This window comes from Petromyzon marinus, chromosome 47 (assembly GCF_048934315.1).
Source record: "Petromyzon marinus isolate PM22_M1 ecotype Great Lakes invasive population chromosome 47, UKy_Petmar_22M1.pri1.0, whole genome shotgun sequence".
NCBI classification, from domain to species: domain Eukaryota; kingdom Metazoa; phylum Chordata; class Hyperoartia; order Petromyzontiformes; family Petromyzontidae; genus Petromyzon; species Petromyzon marinus.
Genome location: NC_133713.1, coordinates 8,638,028 through 8,655,447, shown reverse-complemented (window position 1 = coordinate 8,655,447; position 17,420 = coordinate 8,638,028). Strand labels below are relative to the sequence as shown.

At 46.2% G+C, this 17,420-nt stretch overlaps 1 protein-coding gene across 4 annotated transcripts in view; it reads left to right on the top strand.

Annotated features, from left to right (window-relative positions):
• The first annotated feature begins 9,633 nt into the window (after nucleotides 1-9,633).
• GDPD5 (glycerophosphodiester phosphodiesterase domain containing 5) overlaps nucleotides 9,634-17,420 on the top strand; it is a 78,846-nt gene continuing 71,059 nt past the window's right edge. The window contains exon 1 of one of the 4 annotated variants that reach the window (XM_032972046.2): nucleotides 9,634-9,933. The gene's annotated coding sequence lies outside the window, so the exon portion shown is untranslated. Of the gene's footprint in view, nucleotides 9,934-12,835; nucleotides 13,451-17,420 lie in introns of those variants that run through there. The other 3 variants (XM_032972048.2, XM_032972047.2, XM_032972044.2) reach the window with 3 other exon arrangements.

Here is a 17,420-nt window from a genome sequence, read left to right as displayed (position 1 = left end):
AGGCTGTCTTCGTCAGGCCAAAGTTTTCAATAAGTATAATAATGAACCTGATATGATTATTTTTACAATTTTTATCTATGCTTAGACACTAACAACTTATCAAAAAAAATATTTTTCCCCCCCAAAATAATCAACTTATCATATTTAAAGACGTATCCATCGGAAACCGCTGAAGTTAAAGATTACGTTCTTTTTATTAGAAAGAACATAAATTAATTCGCTTAATACTCTTTGAGGGGAAGCTTCTATCTTTTACCGTTTTTTTATTATTCAGATTTGAACGTCATAAAATGCGTATTGTTTCGTTCAAAACCGCTTGAATCCGAAATATCTCAAATATAACAAAGGATAGAACAATGGTTCTCGCTTTAATTATATTTGCTGTTGAAGACTCCATCAGACGGAAACAACGTTTTAAATGACACCGGGCACAAACATGTTTGTGGGGCACTTAAATTCGAGATTTGGGGGCCTTAAAATAACAAATCCCGGATTTTCATATTTGTCTTGTTGTTTCTGTCATTAAAGCTACCTATGTACAACATTTCAGCTTTCTACCTTGTCGGGAAGTACCCTGAATGTTTTTTTTCAGACATACAGATCAAGGTCTTTATTTATGTGTTAGATAATAAAACTTGCAATCTAAATTGTCTTTGTTGACAAGTGTTTAATAGTAAGAAATTGCAACTTACGAAGCCTGGGAACGCATCCTCATAGTACTAACGTCATACGATATTCAAACACACCAAGTTTCAATGTTACGAACGAAGCCCTCGGGACGCATCTTCTTCGTATCGAGGTGTATTCATTCAGCTTGCCTGTACGCCGACGTTTCCCCATGGTGTGACCCCCGTGTCTCACGCTCACGCGTGGCACCCTGTGGACGTTCGTAGGACTACGGGGAGAGTCAATATCGACGCGACCTTTTTTTATCATTGAACGTCTCAACCCCGAGCAAATATTAAATGCGTTGATCTTCGCATTTCCTTTGTGCTGCTCGCCTTTTTTGGAGTTCTAACACCGGCGATGTAGGCCGATTTCGTTTCAAAGGCAACGCATAGCGTGTTCAGAGCACGTGCGTTTTGCAATGTTTCACCACGAGCATCAATGATGTGTGATTAGTGCAGACTTGATGCCTTGAAATAGGTGTTGCCAATTTTAGCGTTTGGACATTGTAACACCTCCTGTATTATTGCCAGAAAGGATCAAGCCTATTCGTGTTGTTTTCATCATGCAGGAGAGTTATTTGCAGTAATGAAAAATAATGATTATTATTATAATCATTGATAGCACATTGTCAATCCACGGCTAGATGGACACCTCCCCACAACGTCTCAGCCATATGGGTTAGTGATCATACTTCACCACGCTGGTCAGTGTGGGTTGGTGATGTGCCGGGCGTTGTTGGAGTGGGTGGGCGAGGTTCGGGATTGGCAGAACCGGTTCTGATATCAACTCGCCGCTGATGTCAGCCGTAGCCGGGTATGAATTGGTACTGTACTACGAAGTAGTAGTCGTGTTATTGCTTATTGGTTAAGGGGTTCAGATGTCACTCGCCACTTATGTTAGCCGTGACTTGAAATCTACCAGAGGTTGCTGTTGATCAAAGCACGGCTCGGTTACTCGTCGACCACCATTCGAGGAAGTCTCAACCGAGTCTCCAGTCTGTTTGATTGTTTAATAAAAATGTATATCTTGTGGTGTTTAGGATATGTAGACTACCTCGCCTGGTGTACAGGAGGTCGTGGGTTCGATCCCAACCCTGACGCCTGCTGCTGTATATTTGGAGTTTGTGGTGTCTCTCTCTCATCATCATCATCACGGTGGCTAGGAGATGTTAACTGCCTCGCCTGGTACACAGGAGGTCGTGGGTTCGATCCTGACCCTGACGCCTGCTGCTGTATATTTGGAGTTTGCGTGTCTCTCTCTCACATCCACGCGTTCAGAGAATTTGGCTGCTAGAAATTTCCACGCGACGATAAGCTCACTTCGGTGAGCTATCATTTGTGTTCGGGTCGCTTCTGAAAAAGAGCTACACAGCTCAATGGGGCCTTACCTGGTAAAATAAAATTTAAAAAAATGTAGTTTAAATTTTAACCCAACTGCAACAACCCCTATCGTGGTCGCCCATTCCTTGATTGTAAGGCGCTCCATAAATATAAAAAAAATCGACAAGAACTTGAGATATGACAAATCGAGATGCACCTCTGGGAGAAATTGTGCTCATTATCCCACGCTGACGGCCAGAAAATGTGTGAAGAGGTGTGAGTCCGTACCCACACTTTAGCCCACCACTGCAAATTAGACTCGGCTTGCACCCATGAAAAACCGCTGGGTGGGTGGACAGAGGCGGCCACTGCCGCGCCGAGAAATCGAACCATCGGCCTCTAGATTACAAGGCTAGTGTGATAACCATTGCAGGTGATGACAAATACGATTTGGTGCGACCCTTTCTGGCAATAAAGATGTTTACACATCAAAGAGATGTGTAAACATAAAACCATTACACCTTAGCAGTATCGCTATATGTAGGCTTTCACGACCACTATTATTATTATTCATAATTAAATTTCGATTTAAAGCTTTCGTGACTGCGGGGATTCATATTCTTGGTTCTTTCGGTAAAGTTCCGTGATTTTACCGAAAAAACCAAGACTATTCATAATTACTTTATTTTGCGTTAGATCGTGGAGGTATGATTATCCATATTTTTGTTTATTGCGGATTCATTGTTCATTGTGTAGATGTACGGTATTACGGTGCAGATTGACGACACATTTATATATTTACGCCATCTAGCCCCCCAAAGAATACCTGCATTATGGATGACATTGATCGCGAAAGCCTCCTACGTTGTTAAACTGAATGGGTTTTTGTTGACCTATGTATTGTCTGTCCTGCAGGGGGCACATCTGCTCCACGTTGTTTATCGAGACTCCTGTGGCAGGCAAGAGAGCCGCTGTCCGGCCCCGAGAGATTGTTGGGGCCAATGCTGTTAGCGAGCACGGCACAGTGGTTTCACATTTAATTGACTCCTTTCGCATTCGTCCCCCAGATCTACTCAGCCTGAAATGGGTTACCTTTATTCTGCTGTTTACACACAGCACCGGGTAACTCATTTGAGGCTCATGTGATCGAGAAGAAGGCCCATGACAGTTGCAGATCTAACGCTTGCAAATGATTATAGCCGTGGCCAGGGAACACGTGGTGTTGCTATGTATTTATAACCGATGTGCCAGTGATCACCTCCCCGCAAAGGCAACTGTCCCCGTATAACATTTAAGAGACTGTTCGCGAGCAGCACCTATGAAGGCCAACCACGGCACACGAGGGGGTGGGTGGCCAGCACCATGCCCCGGCCGCCTTTGTCTCCCCAGCGAATATGTTTATTCACTCATTTGAGGCCCAGGACCGGTTCGAATTTTAGTTACCGTTGTTGGTCACGAGAGGGACTCGAACTCGGGTCGCCGAGTTCGTAGTGTGGTGTGCTAACCGCTGCGCCCCTTCTCCCTACCCCCCCCCCCACAAAAAAGACAAAGATCACCCGTGTAGCCTTAACAGACTGAAGGGGCAAGTGCTGTCAACGAGCACCTATGAAGGCCGAAACGGTACACGAGGGGGTGGGCCAGCACCACGCCCGACCGCCTTTGTCTCCTCAGTGGCGATGTTTACACACCGCACCAGGTACTAATTTCAGGCTGAGTCGACCTAGAGGAGGCCCAGGACCGGTTCAGATAATCGTCACCGGTGTTGACCTTGAGCGGGAATCGAACCTGGGTTGCCGGGTTCATAGTGCAGCGCTAACCGCTACACCACCACTCCCCCCCCTACACACGCATGCATGTACACAAATTATCTCTCCACGTCAGTCCAATATTCTCCATTATCTTTGAAATGGGATGATGAGCGTCATTGAATGGGTCTGCTTGTGCGAGGCGACGCATTGGCTCACAAAGCTTTTAATGCCACATGTCCCTGAGAAGTAATTGACGGATGATGATGAATGGACGAACGGATTGACGTAACGCCGTGGGATGTATGAGACAATGTCAGGGCCACGTGCTCCAAATGAGTCCATTGGTGGTGCCCACTTCCTCCGGCAAGCCATTGGTGACGTTTCAGTGGCAGGAGTAAGCATGTCCGTGGGATTACTCACCGACTGGACGATGCCAACTAGGTGCAACTTCACCAGCTGGTGCTGCTTTGCCTCTTTCACTTGCCCCAAAGGACGATGATAATGGCACTGATTATTATAGCAGTGATGCTGATAATATTGATGGTGTTAATTATATGTGTATGTATGCATTTATTTCGCAGACGTAGCCAACCGTGCTAATCGGAGGTGCGAGGGAAGAAGAACAAACTCAACACCAAAAGCGGTTCTAAAGAAATAAGTTTTCAATCTAGATTTGAAAGGTGCAGTGGCTTTCTAATATCGGTAGGTACAGCGTTCCAGACGGCCAAAGAAAGCGCATCTGAAAGCGCCGCGCGATGCGGTGACCACCACCGTTGTTTGCTGGCTCGCCAAAAGTCGCTGTTGCTTGATGCTGTGAGAAAGACCGGAGTTCGCGTGATTTTTATGGTCCTTGACGAGATCAGCGAGGTATCGTGGTTCATTTGTGGCAAGCACTTTGTGTGTAATGAGTGCGACCTTATTTGCGTGATTAGCATAATGATGCTACTACTCATGATGATGATGATAATGACGTGCCATTGTGTTTTTTTTAAATTAAGTTTAGTTTTTAAATCTTAGGCATACAAGATTTCTTCCCATGTACACATTTTACGAGACTACCCTCCAGGTGTGTAACCCCCCCCCCCCCCCCCCCCCACAAACGTGTTCCTTGTTTTCAGCGAGAGCGATCTCTAAAACTACAATAAGACGTTTTCAAGAGGAGCCTGGGAAGTTGGCAACATGGCATTTAGATGTTAGCCGTGGTCAGAAATCAAACCCAAGATCTTGGCACATTGTGCCATGTATTTCTAACCTAGGTGTCAGTGTTTTCGGCGAGATGGTCTCTAAACCTATTATAATACGTGTTCAAGAGGAGCTTTGTAATTTGGCGGCATAGCATTTAGAATGTAGGCCACTGTGTGCTAATGTGCCATCAAATCAGCATGGGTCCTGGGCTGGCACTAAAAACCCAGGGTTGCACGTGAAATTGTCTTGTACTAAATTAGCGCAGTCATTGGTGCGTGTCGTCAATCATTCCTGCGGCGAGACTTCAAAGACGGAGACACATAGACAGACACATAAGCAGTGTTGTCTCTCTCTGCTTATGTGTCTGTCTATGTGTCTCCGTGTCTGTGTTTTGTCTCTCTCTGAAATGTAGCAATCTTTGGAAGAACGTAATTAACCAGGTAGGGTGTTGACTGTTATGGTAGCCGGCTCTCTGTGTTATATTGCATGATATTTATAAGTTTACTAGGTTTTTCTAATTCATTCGTACCTGATGATGATTGCTTGTGTTGCAATCGCAACATCGCATTCTATTATCTAATTTATTTTCTTTCTACGTGACTTTACCGAAAGAACCAAAAAGTAATCCCTGCAGTCACGAGAGCTCCGAATCAAGTTTGAAATAGATCTTAACGACTCTGCATGTCTTATTAGCAGAGGCAAAAGCGTTCCAAAGCCTTGAAGCTGCACTGGCAAAGCCCGATCACCCCAGGAAATGAGTCTTGACCTCAGAGTAATATTGCTTATTCATCATTGACTGTCCATCCATTGATTGCATTTATTTTTTTATGTAATTACGCACACGAGCCGGGTCTCATCCGCCTGTGTAGTGAGCTGAAAATCTAAGCCTGGTGACCAATGACTCACACACACACGCGCGCGCACGCAAAAACGCATTCATTTATCATTTGTTCTTTCCGTGTCCAACAAACCAACTTACCCTGCCCCCGGCACGATCAGTGACGGCGCCGTAAATCATGGTCCTCTCAAGCGGACGACGTCGGAGGAAACGCCGCAGCTCGAGTCCTGGTATTGGTGGAGATGGCCGATGTCTCCTTAAAATTCGTCACATTTCCACGCTCTCCGGATGAATAACAAACGCTGCTCTGATTTCCGTTGAACAATCCCTGCAAAAAGGAAACGGGTGTCCTCCGCGCGAGGACAAATGGATCTCTTGAAGGGGCCCTTCAGAAGTCAAGTTCTGCGGCGAACGTCTTCCGTGGCCGTACTCTGAAACGCGATGGTTCGGCTTGCTCACTGGGAAAGTTCCCGAATGGGATTCGGTTTTTTTTCCCCTCCCGTGACAACTGTTCATCCCTGAGTCGATCCGCTTGCTGGATGGAGGAGACCTCCCCACGCCGTGTCGGGTCACGTGTGTTTTGTTCTTTTACCATATACTTCAGGCAGGGTCCCGGACCGGCTCGGCTATAATTCGCCACTGATATATATATTTAGCGCACCGTTATAACGCGGAACGTGCTCTGTTATAGCGCAGAGCACGTGCCGCGGCTTCTGGGCAGTCGATGACGAACTACTTGAGCTGCGAGGCTGAGCGGAGTGATACAGTAACGCGGCCGGCTTACCCTCGGTTATTTGTCCCGCCAGCTCACTGCGCGTGCGGAGCAGTACACCGTATCTCGCCTTATCTCGCCAAACCTTACCGTTACGTTATTTATGGGGGAAACACCGTTTTCGCTTAGCGCGTTTTTCGCTTAACGCGGCTACCACCGCGTTAAACGATGGCTTCCTGCAATTGGAATATCATCGCCGTCATCATTGTCATCAGCCGCGGTCAATCCGCAGCTTGGATGAAGGCCTCCCCCAAGCTGCACCCACCTGCGGCGTGATCACCTGGCACCACCCGACACAGCCAATTAGTGAAGTTTGTCATGTAAACAAAACGTGCCAATTACTTACTACTTCAGCACTATTTGGTTTGTGTGTTGGAGAGTAAACCCACGACATTTACGATTCGGGTAACCGTGACGTTTCGCTGTTGATCACAACAACCAGCGAGCGTCATCGGGCGATGAGCCAGAATCGTGAAGCAGTATCTCCTGCGTCGGTCTCAAAGGGAACAACCCAAAGCACGTCACAAAAAGGGGCGAGTGATGCTTTTTGGGATGGTGGGGAAAACTGTGGGTGAGTTTTCCCCGTGTCCTCCTACCGGCACAGACGAGGAGGCAAACTATACCACATATCCTTTGGCTCTTTCGGTAAAGTCACGTGGGTATAAAATAAAATAAATCACGACGTTTTGATCGCAACGCAAGCGGTCGGCCTCAGGCGGAAAAAAATATAATCCAGCAGTATAGAACTGCTGAACTAAAGACTATCCCTTGAGAAAAAAATGTAAGACGGGGTCGCCACCGATTGTGTGGCCTTGAATCTCGTGCGTCACGCATTGCCACGCTATACATAATTCACGTCGTCACGAACGCGATTTGAAGCGGGGTGAGAAGGTATGTCCTTGACCCACACATTAAAAAAGGGCATCTCATTGTATAACATTTCCATGGCCAATGAGCACTGCACATATGTTCGGAAGAATGCAGTCTGGGTCGCTGGTGTTTTTAGCAGAGGGGCCAGACGGCCCAATCTCGGCTTGGCCCTTAATTGAGTCGGAATTTTTTTTTTAATTGCAATCGGTTTGAATGCCGTCGATGACGTTCCGTGCAGTTTTAGGCGAGTCTTCGTCTGTGGGTTTAATGTAAGCCATTAGTCTCAGTCGAATAATATCAGCTCAGAAAATCGGTAAACTCAATCGTTTTATTACAGGGTGACCTAAATGTCAGGACACATCGGGTTATTTATTTTAACACTGGCATTAAACGTTTGTGTTGTTTAGTCTTCAAGTTCATATTTTATCTATTAACATTATCAACATCTTCCTTTTCAGTAGAATGAATTGAGACGAAACATAATTGATGAATTTTCAAAGATGAGTCCTGTAATCTTATAAAAAAAGATGACTAAGTTAATTAATGTTAGCGACAGTCAGTGTGAACAATACATATCATAACCCGAATATGTCCTGAATTTTGGGCCATTTAAGCAGGGCAGTCTCTAATAGCGCTGAGGCAGGACAGAACGAATCTCATGAAATAATTTAATGATCAATAATGTTTTTTGCTCAGGGAAACCAACAATGGGTGTGAATGGACAGGATTTTATTTTTCAAAATATAATTTATCACTCATTTTGTTGCTGGGATTCATTGTGTCCTGGTACAGCGCCACTACATGATCTCATCTTTTGGGTTATTCATCTGACTCGTGAATGTTGCCTTCGTCTTGCTCAATCGCGGTTGATAATTATTTGTCCAATTACAGTCATCGGCAACTATGATATACAGTAATAATAAATATAAATATCTATGCTAAATATAATATTTAATTGAAAAAAAACTTTATTGGTTAACTTTTCCAGAGCGCATTTGTGTTCGTAGTAAACTTGTAGTAGTGTTCATTATTTAACTAGGAGATGAAGTATAGCCCGTTGACGCACTATTCTCTTGCACAGCATTGCAATTGACTTGGTGTGTAATATCATATTTTTTTTTATTGTTATTGACTTGCTGTTATGAGGTCAATATTCTGTTGCATTGTAATTGACTTGACGTATCAAGTAAAATCTACGCATCGGGTGAATTACAATACAAGAGAACATTCTACATATATTGATAATTTATTAACTCAATACCATATTTAACAATAATTTCTAAGACGGTATACAGCTGTCGTCAACACAGTTAACTGTGCACTTCTCTCTGTGACGCATCGCAGCTGTCGTTCCGTCTGTGGCTGTGACGTTGAGGGCTGCAACCAACCCACCACCATCACCACCACCAACAACAAACATCAACGATTTGAATTCATGATTCATCACCCGGAACGCAACAACAACAAAGGGCTTTGGAAATACACGGCAGGAAACGCCAGGGACGATAGGGGGTCGAGCAAGCGAAGGAGAGAAAGAGAATTGCATTAAAGGGGCGTTCTGAAAGCACGCGGTGGAAATAAATAGTGTAGCAGGTTAGCGCTGCACTGCGAACCTGGCGACCCGAGGTTCGATTCGTGCTCATGTGCCTTCCCCCTAGATCGACTCAGCCTCAAATGAGTACCTGGTGCGGTGTGTAGTAAACATCGCCACTGGGGGAGACAAAGACGGCCCGGGGCGTGGTGCTGGCCACCCACCCCCTCGTGTGACGTGCCGGCCTTCATAGGTGCTGCTCGCTAACGGCACTTGCCCCAACAGTCTGTTAAGGCTACACGGGGGGATCTTTGTGTTTTTTCGACACCCATTTGGCAGGGCAATGTGTTAGTGCAGCAAGCATCACTCTGGTCAGTGTCTATTGGTGGATGAACTAAGTGGCTGGTGGGCCAGACCTGGTTTAGATATCAATCGCCGGTGACGTTATATTTATGAAATATTTTTACTTATTTTTACAAGAGTTGACCTCGGATCACCGGGTTCATTGCGCTGCGCAATTCACTAACCACCATGCCTCCGCTGCAGATACCACATTGGCGATAAATACATTGGATTGTTTTTTCTACGTTATTAAAAAAAAACGCAGTTTTTAATATGCTACTCAGAAAAAATGTGAACGTCATTTTCGTGGTTGTGGAATGGTTGGCATGTTTAATATCCGGTTGGCTCTGTGGTTAATCCATTACTGTTTGTGTGGCTTCGTGGGAGCTCAGGGTTGTCTTGAAAGAACAGCAAGTAAACCGTTCTGTCTCTTTTGTTAATTTTTAAACCAATGGGGGAAAAAAAATCCTCTGCGAGGTGATAACAGCATTTTCAAATCACATGCTGTGTTGCCAGATGCGACTCAGTTGGTTGAGCAGCTTTGGCAGCTGATCACGAGCTTGTGAATTCAAATCCCTCTCGGCATCGTGGTTATCGTCATCAGCAACAGCGTCATCATCAGCAGCAGAAGCCATCATCATTATCATCAGCCCTCTGGGGTAAGTAAAATGAACAAACTGCTTAATTATGCTCTACTTGGTTGGCAACTGTTATTATCCGGTGGCCTTTTTCATTTCAACGTGGAATTTCCACACTTGTTTCATCATCATTATCATCATCCCTCCTTCGTGTATATGTCTCACTGCTTTAACTATTTAAATATGTTTTAGACAACCCGTCGTATCAGCAGCTTTGGTTCAATCCGAGCAACCTCTGGACCAGTTTTGACATTTATCGTCTCATCAAGTCAGGCTAACTTAACCAATGCTGATGAACTATCACATGCTAATAAGAAAGGACCCTTTTTGTAAGAATGCGACGTAGAACTACAGAATTCTTGACTTCTCTAGACGTTCATTCTCTCCCCGATCCATGTGTTCACCTTTCCGTCTCACCTCTAAAGCTTGTATTTCATTGCCTTTGTCGGTTTCAATGCTTCCGATCCATATATCACAGCAGGGTAATAGGCACTGTTTTGAAACTGCTTAATGCCTGTAAAAAGAGATTACCACAGACCAATACTCGTCTTAGGGGCACGATTAGAGAACGTATTGATTTCATAATGAACGCTTTTTTTTCTCTAAAAAGTAAATGGTTTGTGTGATGTCTATGTTTGTTTTAATCAAACGATTGGCCAGATTCCAGAAATAGAAGCCGTGTGATGTGATTTAATGGAATAAAGCCACACAAATTATATAACCGTGCCCTCTCACCAACATTTAGCCTCGGTTCTCAAATGGGCTGCAGGGTGGCACGGAGGTGCCAATTATACCTCGTGGCAAGAAGTACCTGGGTTCGATTCCCGACTCACTCTCTGCAGAGTTTGTATGTTCTCCCACTGTTCTGCAGGAATTTCTTTCAGTTTCTTCCCATAGCTGAAAAAAAACCCCATTCACTGTATTAACTGGTATTGGCCAAGCACCCGAATGCTGAAAATGTACCTGAATATTACTCGATTGGGATGATTATACACGCAGTAGGATCGGCTCTTCTGGTGAGGTCTTGTTGGGTAAACACACGTGGTAATAACAACATATCAATATTTTATTGTGCCTCTATCGCATGTCGCGTTACTTGGCTGGGCAAAACAGGAATTGTTTGGCTATGGATGTGACTGAGTGGGGACAGTTGCCAGCGTGGAAGGAGCGAACCTGGAGCGTGACTCGGATTTGGCACAACACAATGTTAAACAAACTTTTAAAACTGAAAAATGGGACAGAATAGAGTCACCATACAATATTATTTTGCCTCTCATATATTACGCTCTAGCTCTCGTCCTTTGTATATTAAAGGCCGCCAAGTCTTTTGCTTAATTATACGAATATTTGTACCAACATTTTTTGACGAAACTATTGGGAAGGAGGCGCCATTCGGATTTGATAAAGTTTAACTCTGTTTCATCGCAGGGCCGTGAGATGCTGACTTTGATGAGGCTTTAATTCAGCAGTGGATAAATCATGGCTGATGGATTGTGAGCGAGGCAAAGGCTGGCCTTGACATGTTTTAGCTTCATTTTGTCTTCAGGTACATCCCTGTAATGGCCAAATTAATGTAATGCTCTAATTTTTTTCCCGGAAAAGCGACGAGTTTCGAGGCTTATTTTTTTTTTATCCAAGAAAGTCCTGCACTGAAATATTTGGCCAATTCCATGAATGAGTGTTTCTGAGTTGGTAAATGAAATGTTCAAGGATACCAATGATTTTTTTACATGTTTTAAATTCGTGTTGAAACTAAGGTAACGTTCAGTTATCAATATATGTTTTTTAATGATTTTGTTGAATCCTCACACGTGGGGACTTCTGTAAGGGTTGAACAGAGTTAAAATAAAAATTGCCACTTAAATATCAACGTAGTATATGCTTGGTTCTTTCGGTAAAGTCACGTAGAAGGGAAACAATAAAATTATAAAAATATAAAACAATAAAAATCTCACGACGTTTCGACTGCAACACAAGAAATCATCATCAGGTGTGAAAACCACAGCAAGAAAATGTTCTTGCTGTCGTGAGAATTTTATTGTTTTATTTTTTTATTATGTTATTGTTTCCCTTCTACGTGACTTTAACGAAAGAACCAAGAATATGAATCCCTGCAGTCACGAAAGCTTTAAATCAACGTAGTGTTTTATTCTTGCCTGCTGCATTTTATTTCGGTGGGTTTAACGGTGGCCATGTTGTGGATAAACTGATAACGTAATGGGAATGTGGAATTTCCACCAGTGTAGATAATTTAATTGAGTTCCTGTCTAGCCCCGTTTACTCCATGTAAGTAAACCAATTATTTGGTGATACAGTACTTTGTTTTGGTCGTGATGCACAAATAACAAGATTACCAAAATTCCCCAAAAAATCGTAATTAACTGTGGCCTTAAAATAAAAAAACAATATATTTTATAATGGGGACGTTTCGGGCAATGGCTATAATATTATCCAACTTCTGAAAATAAGTTAATAGCTCAGTGGCCTTTACCTGGTAAGATTTTAAATAAACTGTTTCGTTTTGTTTGAAATCATTTTTAAAGCGATTTGTTTACAATTCCTACAATTTGCACTCCTGTCGTGTTTTTTGTTTGTATTGCTTGTTGTTGTAGCGTTCTGACCCCGTGCCCCTACTGAAACATCAGTGAGAGGAAGAAGAAGAGCTTTATAGCTCATCGGATTCCTCCACTTTAAATATTCAGATTAGTCCCTAGGCAACATGGCCGCTGTTTTGCGCCCCCGTGCGTCACTCGCGTCAGTCGACGTCACAGCCAACGGCCGTGTGACATCACCCCCGGAGCAGCGTCCTTTATATTTATAGCCCGAACGTCACATCCGGGCAGCTCCTTTTAAGGGGCAAGCCCACGCCTCCTCCCCCCCTTTCTAATTTGCATAGACGATCGCCCCTCCTCCCTCAGCGTGACGTCAAGCTCCAACGTTCCCGCCCCCCGCTCCTTGGTTCCCGCCCCCCGCCCCTCCCCCCCACGTGGTGGTGGTGGTGTTGGTCTCAGTGCGGGGCGCGTGCTTAAGCCGCGCTCTGTTGTTGGTTTTGTTGAAATTGTGGGGCGCACGCACTTTAGAAGAGAAGCCTTTTTAGAAGAGGTCCGATCGTCCAACACGTTCCACATCGGTAGGGCGCGCGTCTCGGCCAGGGCCGTACGGTGTAAATATATCAGCGGGAGCCTGAACGATTCTCGAGTTCCACGAATGTTCGCTACGGCTGCCGTGTGTGTATATATGCATACACGTAACACCGGCTCGTGATAATGCCATGGGGTCGTTATGATCTTGTGTTTGGTGGTGGTGGAGGGGGGGGGGTGTCTCCTAGTGACGTGAAGGGTGCGTTGTTACATTAATGAAAGACTTGTCTTAGCTGCGGAATTAAGCGTGGGCTTTATTTTTGTTTGACAAAAAAAACTCACAAAAATTGGTACCCGCCGCCGGTGATCTGGCGTTGTTGGCGTTTTAAATCGTCCTTTTCGCGTTGTAACCGGCGGACTTGGAGAGACATCGGACTGCAGCTGCTACATCGCAGGAGGTGAGAGATTGTGCGTCTTAAAGTGTTTACAGCTATTAAGGCTAAGTTAAGTCTAACCTACAGTTTTAATCATTCATTCATAATCCAGTCTTTGCGCATGTAAGCACACTCGCCGAATCTAGACACGCATTGACCCGCACGCGTAGGTCCTAACTTAAAAGCTAGGTAGTTTCTTATTCCCGAGTGATAACTGAAGCCCAAAATCTTACACACCAAAGTCTTTGGCGAACTCAAACCCGCAACTGCTCAACCTACTGCAAGCCTACCCTCCAACCCAATCTCTTTGTTTAAAATCCGATTCCGACATCCTCCGGACCAGAGCTAAACCTTCAACCCAGCCGCTAGCTGTAATCCTTAAGCCCCGATTCATCTTACCCCCCCCCCCTCCCCCTTAACTTAAACACAACCTCCACCTTTGAAGGCTATCCTTCGCCTTAAACCCCATAAACCTTCGTCCTTTATTACAGATCTAACCGCAATACAATATCGCCCTGCCGCTAACATCATTCCCTAACGTCCTTGCCCTTCGTGGCCAAATCAACCGATAGCGAAACAGGGTCCGAGCCTAGATAATGGATTGGGTTCGACAGCAGAGAGAGGTGCAAGGCAGTGCAGTCCACACCCCATTGCTGCATTGTACTACATTTCTATGCTCCCAGATTTTCTCTAGACCCCAAAAATAATTAATCCGGGTGCGGGAGGAGAGGCCCTCGTTGCATCCAGAACACTCATCCAGCAGTGGATTGACAGAGTTGGCTGTGGCCGTGTTTAGCACGTGGTCATTTGTGAGCTGTTCCCAGCGATGACAAAAAGACAAAGATCCCCCGGCATGGCCAGTAACACAGACTGTGTTGGGGCGAGCAACGCCTCTATGAAAGCCGGCACGAGGTGGGTGGGTGGCCAGAACCACGCCCGGCCGCCTTTGTCTCCCCAGTGGCGATGTTTTACTGCACACCGCATCGGGTACTCATTTGACACCGAGTCGACCCTAGTGGGAAGGTTCCCACGACCCTTTAAGATGTTGGGGCCATTCGTAAATTCCGCTTCCATGCGATGCCACGGGGCGCACGGTTCGGTTATGGATCACTGGTGGGGGTCTTCTTGTTTGTCCGTTCTACCGCTCCTTTCGTTGGCACGGGTCAGCCCTGAGTCGTTCGTGTGTGGGCAGCGCCAGTGTGTGTGTGTCATCCCAAGAGCTTGCGACGTGGTTCCAGTGAATGTGCGCGTCTGTTTTCGCGTCTGGGGAGGGGATGTCTGTGTCGTTGAGCCAGGAATAGCGTTGCATGGTTCGCGTGTTTGTTGGCCTATGGAGGAGGCTCGTGGAGGACGCTGCTGCTGCTGGTGCTGCTGCTGCTGGGCAGTTGGAGGCAGTCGTCCTCCAGCAACAACGAAGGGCGGAGGAGCGACGCTCACAACAACGAGCGGAGCGCCGGGCGCATAAATGTGGGGCAAGTTGGCACAGTTAGGGGGGGTTACAGCTGGTGGTGCATCTACCGGTCATCTCGGACAGCCGACCCATGGCACCTGCTGGGTCTGTTCCGAGACCTTTTTTCAGCGAGCCTTCGACGCTTCACGTGGCCTCAAAGTGCACCTAGCCTGGCACAGGCGCTGTGGTGACGTCACAGTCACTCAGTGGCGAATGGCGGGTGTGGGGGGAGCGGTGGTGTAGCGGTTAGCCCGCTTGGATTTACGAACCCGGAGAAACCGAGTTCGATTCCGGCTCACGGCCACCACCAGTGACGATTATCTGAACCGGTCCTGGCCACCCGCTAGGTTGACCCAGCCTTAAGATGAGTACCTGGTGCGGTGTGTACAAACATCGACATTGGGGAGACAAAGGTGGTCGGGCGTGGTGCTGGCCACCCCCCACCCCACCCACCCCCACCCCCTTGGCCCCAACAGTCTTTGTAGGCAATACGACGGGAGGCTGGATCGGTGTCTTTGTGAGAGAGCATGGGGGTAGAGAGAGGGGGGGGGGGTAATGCAGTGTTAGCTGCCACCTATCATAGCCACCACGCGTGTTGCTGCTGCTGCTGCTGTGCGTTCTGCAGCGCTTGCGCCCACACAGCCGCTGTGCGAGACGGAGTGCTTGGGCAGGGAGGAAAGCCGACGGTGCATTTCTGCCCGTGCTGTGCCAGCCTCAATCCGGCGTTCGCCAAATCGGCACTTGCCACCGTGATCTGTAGCGTTAAACGGGAGGCGGTCTGTGTGCGTTGCGCCAATATAGTCACGTCGTACCTTGCGCCCGTGCGCCCCCATAAGCTTTTCGCGTGGAGACAATAGGCAATCGTGATAATAAATCACAGCTGCTTATCCTCCATGGCGTTTTGCGGCCGCCGGACAGCATTCAGACGTCAGACCACACTGATTTGCCGCAGTCCGAGATCTCTGTGCAGGCAGCTGGGCACAGTTGTGGTCCTAGAGCCCATTCATTGTAAGTGTTTGGGTATTATGTAATTGTGGGTCACTTGTTACTCGTGCGCAAAGCTATTTATTGGCCGTGTGTTAACCTGTGAATCCTATGTTAGTCTATACAGTGAGGGAAAAAAGTATTTGGTCCCCTGCTGATTTTGTATGTTTGCCCACTGACAAAGAAATGATCAGTCTATAATTTTAATGGTAGGCTTATTTGAACGGTGAGAGACAGAATAACAACAACAAAATTCCGAAAAACGCATGTCGAAAATGTTATAACTTGATTTGCATTTTAATGAGGGAAATTATTATTTGACCCCCTCTCAATCAGAAAGATTTCTGGCTCCCAGGTGTCTTTTATACAGGTAATGAGCTGAGATTAGGAGCACACTCTTAAAGGGAGTGCTCCTAATCTCAGCTTGTTACATGTATAAAAGACACCTGTCCACAGAAGCAATCAATCAGATTCCAAACTCTCCACCATGGCCAAGACCAAAGAGCTCTCCAAGGATGTCAGGGACAAGATTGTAGACCTACACAAGGCTGGAATGGGCTACAAGACCATTGCCAAGCAGCTTGGTGAGAAGGTGACAACAGTTGGTGCGATTATTCGCAAATGAAAGAAACACAAAAGAACTGTCAATCTCCCTCGGCCTGGGGCTCCATGCTAGATCTCACCTCGTGGAGTTGCAATGATTATGAGAACGGTGAGGAATCAGCCCAGAACTACACTGGAGGATCTTATCAATGATCTCAAGGCAGCTGGGACCATAGTCACCAAGAAAACAGTTGGTAACACACTACACCGTGAAGGACTGAGATCCTGCAGCACCAGAAAGGTCCCCCTGCTCAAGAAAGCACATATACATGCCCGTCTGAAGTTTGCCAATTAACATCTGAATGATTCAGAGGACAACTGGGTGAAAGTGTTGTGGTCAGATGAGACCAAAATGGAGCTCTTTGGCATCAACTCAACTCGCCGTGTTTAGAGGAGGAGGAATGCTGCCTATGACCCAAGAACACCATCCCCACCGTCAAACATGGAGATGGAAACATTATGCTTTGGGGGTGTTTTTCTGCTAAGGGGACAGGACAACTTCACCGCATCAAAGGGATGATGGACGGGGCCATGTACCGTCAAATATTGGGTGAGAACCTCCTTCCCTCAGCCAGGGCATTGAAAATGGTCGTGGATGGGTATTCCAGCATGACAATGACTCAAAACACACGGCCAAGGCAACAACGGAGTGGCTCAAGAAGAAGCACATTAAGGTCCTGGAGTGGCCTAGCCAGTCTCCAGACCTTAATCCCATAGACAATCTGTGGAGGGAGCTGAAGGTTCGAGTTGCCAAACGTCAGCCTCGAAACCCTAATGACTTGGAGAAGATCAGCAAAGAGGAGTGGGACAAAATCCCTCTGAGATGTGTCCAAACCTGGTGGCCAACTACAAGAAACGTCTGACCTCTGTGATTGCCAACAAGGGTTTTGCCACCAAGTACTAAGTCATGTTTTGCAGAGGGGTCAAATACTTATTTCCCTCATTAAAATGCAAATC